At 46.5% G+C, this 4,947-nt stretch overlaps 1 protein-coding gene across 3 annotated transcripts in view; it reads right to left on the bottom strand.

The window, feature by feature from the left end:
• Fam53a (family with sequence similarity 53 member A) overlaps nt 1–4,947 on the bottom strand; it is a 33,153-nt gene that overhangs the window by 17,319 nt on the left and 10,887 nt on the right. The window lies entirely within an intron of this gene.

Raw genomic sequence — 4,947 nt, 5'->3', positions numbered from 1 at the left:
TGGTTGTGAGCCACCATGTGGTTGCTGGGAATTGAACTCAGGACCTTTGGAAGAGCACACAATGCTCTTAACCTCTGAGCCATCTCTCCAGCCCCGGGCCTGCTAGCCACACCGCCCCCAACTCCAGCCTTTGAAGCTGGGGTTCTCAGCACTGTTGTGGACTATTAAGATGTGTTACATTTGTTTGTGCTGTGGAACACCTGTTAATGATGTAAAGATGTGCTGCATTCTTTCATGGTGTATTTGTTTAACACTGTGAAGCTGCATTACTTTGCCTGTCTAAAACATCTCACTGGTGTAGTAAAAAGCTGACAGCCAATAGCAAGGCAGGAGAAAGAATAGGCAGGGCTGGCAGCAGAGAATAAATAGGAGGAGAAATCTAGGAGGGGATTGAGGAATGAGAAAAGGAGGAAGAGAGGAGGACTCGAGGGGCCAGCCACCCAGTTACACAATCAGCAACAGAGCAAGAAAGAAATACAGAAATAGAGAAAGGTGAAAGCACAGAGGTAAAAGGTAGAGGGAATAATTTAAGAAAAGCTGGTTAGCGGGCGGTGGTGGCGCACGCCTTTAATCCGAGCACTTGGGAGGCAGAGGCAGGCGGATCTCTGTGAGTTCGAGACCAGCCTGGTCTACAAGAGCTAGTTCCAGGACAGGCTCCAAAACCACAGAGAAACCCTGCTCAAAAAAAAAAAAAAAAAAAAAAAAAGGCTGGAGAGATGGCTCAGAGGTTAAGAGCACTGACTGCTCTTCCGGAGGTCCTGAGTTCAATTTCCAGCAACCATATGGTGGCTCACAACCATCTGTACTGAGATCTGGCGCCCTCCTCTGGCGTGCGGGCATACATCGAGGCAGAATGTTGTATACATAATAAATAAATAAATCTTTAAAAAAAAAAAAAGAAAGAAAAGCTGGTTAGAAATAAGCCAAGCTAAGGCTAGGTGTTCACAAGAAAGAATAAGCCTCTATATGTATTTATTTGAGAGCTATGTGGTAGCCACCCCTCAAAAGAGTCAAAAAAAAACAAACAAACAAAAAAAAAAAAGATGAAGGTGAAACACCTAGATAATCAGCCTTGCACACAGTGCCCTTGACAAGACACTGTCCAGCAACAGAAGGGGTCAAGCATGGTACTCGAAAGAAGAATGAAGGAAAAACAGAGCAGAGCTGCTAGAAGCTGAATCAGGGTCTCTGCAGAATGTATCCATAACCAACAAAACACCCTGCAACACAGGCCACCCAGTAAGGCACTCCAAAGGAGAGCAACCCTTGGGAGTGTTTGTCTCAAGAGCAGAGGGTATGAGCCACAAGGAAGGTAGGGCTCATGCTAGTAAACAATACGCACCCAAGCAGAGGACTCTGTCAACAGAATAAAGTGACAGAATGAAAGAGAAATCATATCAACATTTCTACAGATACTAGAAAGACCTCAAATAAGATCAAACACCACTTTTCATTCTTGAAAATATATGCATAGGCTGTCAACAAAAGCAACAAACACTTCCTCTCTGACTTTGAAACATGAGGCTCAAAAGCCAACATGGAACTGAACAGGGACAGGTCAGCATGTAGCAAGCATGGGGAACACGGCAACGTCACCAACTCCACACTGAGCACACACTGGCTAGTCTAGAGTCGGCATGAGTTTCCACTAGCGAATGCATATCTGTGAGGTCACTTCACTAAAAGGTGCCATCAACACATGGGTGCTATTCTCAGCCACGGATATACCACACCACTCACATACCATCCCTGTTTAGTTTGTCTGGCCTGAAATCCCATCCACACGCCTAAAGGCACAGCACTTGATATACTCAGCCCTAGCAGGGTGACCACCATCTCCAACTTATACCAGGGAAGGGTAGTAGCTAGAGTAGGGCCAGCCTACCTGGCAGTGCCAGCAGGGACACAGAGCCATAGACAGCCTGGTCTCACTGTTCATCTAAACTGAAAGCCTCCCCCCAACCTGAGCTTTGCAGGGTCTTCCATCAAGGACCGTGATGACAAGAGGTCATTCCTGGCCCATGTGCCACCACAGGGGTCTCACACACCTTGTGACTTTTTATTTAATTTTTCAAGATTTATCTATTTAGGGGGCTGGAGAGATGACTCAGTGGTTAAGAGCATTGCCTGCTCTTCCAAAGGTCATGAGTTTAATTCCCGGCAACCACATGGTGGCTCACAACCATCTGTAACAAGAGCTGCTGCCCTCTTCTGGTCTGCAGACACACACAGACAGAATATTGTATACATAATAAATAGATAAATATTTTTAAAGAAAGATTTATCTATTTATTATGTATACAGTTTTGCCTGCATGTGTGCCTGCACACCAGAAGAGGGCACCTGATCTCATTACAGATGGTTGTGAGCCACCATGTGGTTGCTGGGAATTGAACTCAGAACCTCTGGAAGAGCAGCCATTGCTCCCAACCTCTAAGACATCTCTCCAGCTCCCCTCTAAATTTTTTAAAAATAACTGCTAGGTATGGAAAAGCAGAGCAAGTCCCCATTCAAGCAAAAGGGAATCAAATGCGATACTGAGCCTCAAAGAGACAACATCCAAAGTTTGATTAATTGCTGTTAGATAACAACACATTACTGGCATTATTTTCCAAAGTTTATCAGCATTCTGTGTGAGGAAAAGTGTGGATGCTGGGAGGGTCTGCATTGCTGCTAAACAGGGTAGTGGCTAAGTAAGTATGGAACTGTCACCCTTGTCATAATCACAGATGTTTAGAACATGGTATAAAGAGCCTGCTGGAAACTGTGCTAAAGGAAGCATGTATGTACAATTTACAAGGATAGGCAACTCAAAAGCCACTCATGGGATTAGGGTGTGGCTCAGTGGTAACACCTGTCCCTAGATGCTTGAGGCTCCATCCCTAGCACTACAAAACAAAGTTCCCAAGTGGGGGAACAGACTAGCCAGGTGCTTAAAAAAAAAAGTCTTTCCCGCAAAGACTCAATTTCCAGATAAGGTCACTTCACAGATCTTGGGGTTACAGCTTGAATACAGCTTTGAGGGATGCAATTCAACCCACAACGCCAAGTGAATCTCCCCTTACAGAAACCTGAATGCACAAAATGAGACATAGCTCAAAAGGCCTATTTAGAGGGGCAGAGAAGCCTCTCTGAAGGATGACTGGTGCTCAACAAGACTAACAGCTAAGCTAAGTAAGAGGAGAGCAGGATGAAGGCCAAAACTCATATCAAGGTGGACATAGGGGAAGACACAGCCTGATCAGAGAAACCTGGCTCAAAGGACAGAACTGACCAGCCCTGCCCAGGACACCAGGGACAGGTAGTTTGATGGGAGCTGAGAAAGGACTGCAAGCTCAGCAGGCACTTGGGGAAGTATAGCCATTCCCACATCGCCCCCTCCTGAAAGTCAGCTCCACATGGAGTAAAGATGCCACAAAGGACGGGCTAGAGTCAGCTCTCTACAATGCAGGCACCAGAACTGTTTTGCAATTAAGCCAGTAGCTTGGATGAACACCCAGTTCCCCGCTGTTCCTCCCAACTCAGCCACACCTTCCAGGCCTAAGGCAGTCCTCCGACCCATGTGGCAGCCCCAGACCCAGTCTCAGCAGGCAATGCCAGTGCTCCAGTTTCCTCAGTCACCCTTCCATGGCTCCAGGACACAGAGCAAAATCCTCACCCTAGCCCAAGGTCTTCTTCCTCTCCATCCCACACTGTGGTCATGCCAGCAACCCAAGAGTGGCACACCCTGAACTACACAAAAGCAGTCCAGGAGTGCCCACCACAGCCAGGCCACCTGACGTACAACTTAATAAGGACTTGCAGCACAGTGGGATTTGTGTGAACACCCAGGCTTCAGAAGAGCCTGGAAATAGCATGGGCAGGTGGAGAAAGTCACTTTTGAGCAGTAGACCCAAAGCAGGTAACTGGCCAACACAGACCTTGACACTAAATTCAAATCTAAACTTGAAAAGCTACTCCACCTCCTCCATTCTGGCCCCTAACATATTTCATGGGAAGAAAAGCTTCCGAGTCCTGCTTAAAGAGCTTGCTGTACAATGAAAGGAGCCTAAAGCACAAAACCTGGCCAACAGAGAATTACCCAAGCCCACGTTGCTCCCACTACATGGACAAAAGCACTGTAGCCTAAAGGTAGTTCTAACTGGAGAGAACAGAGGAACCTACCAGTTAGTTCTGCTAAACCAAGGTCATCACAAAGTCAAGAATAGGCAGCTAAGACACTGGCATAAAATGCCAAGTTTCTGTTTCCTTTCTATTTAGTTTTCTCTTTAAAAAGCAGCTGAAAGCTAGGTACAATGGCACACACCTTAGTTACTCAAGCGTTTGAAACAGGAAAAGTATCAAGTCTAATGACTGAAACTGGTATGAGCAACAGACAAAAAAAATTACACACGGGGGGAGGGGGGAGACTGGAGAGGTGGCTCAGCAGTTAATAGCAATTGTTGATCTTCCAAAGGACCTGGGTTCTAGTCCCACCACCTGCATGGCAAGTCACAACTATCTGCAACTCCAGTTCAGGAGACCCAATGCTCTCTTCTGGTCTCTGCAGGGAACTAAACACGCAGGCGGTACTTGTACAAATATGCAGACAAAATGCTTTCACATAAGTCAGGCAGTGGTGGCGCACTCCTTTAATCCCAGCACTCGGGAGGCAGAGGCAGGTGCATCTCTGTGAGTTCGAGGTCATGCAGACTGTCTTTCTTTGGTAGTCACTGATCAGCTGGGGCTCAATCGCTCTTTTAAAATGTTACATCTAGATATCATACTGATGCCCAAAGAGACTAGAATAAAGCCCTGTTTAGACATCACCTTCTTTTAAAAGGTCACACATAGGGGCTGGAGAGATGGCTCAGAGGTTAAGAGCATTGTGTGCTCTTCCAAAGGTCCTGAGTTCAATTCCCAGCAACCACATGGTGGCTCACAACCATCTGTAATGGGGTCTGGTGC

Source organism: Microtus ochrogaster, unplaced genomic scaffold, assembly GCF_000317375.1.
Source record: "Microtus ochrogaster isolate Prairie Vole_2 unplaced genomic scaffold, MicOch1.0 UNK6, whole genome shotgun sequence".
Classification (NCBI taxonomy): Eukaryota; Metazoa; Chordata; class Mammalia; order Rodentia; family Cricetidae; genus Microtus; species Microtus ochrogaster.
Note: the sequence above shows the minus strand (reverse complement) of the source record. Positions and strands in the feature narration are given on the sequence as shown.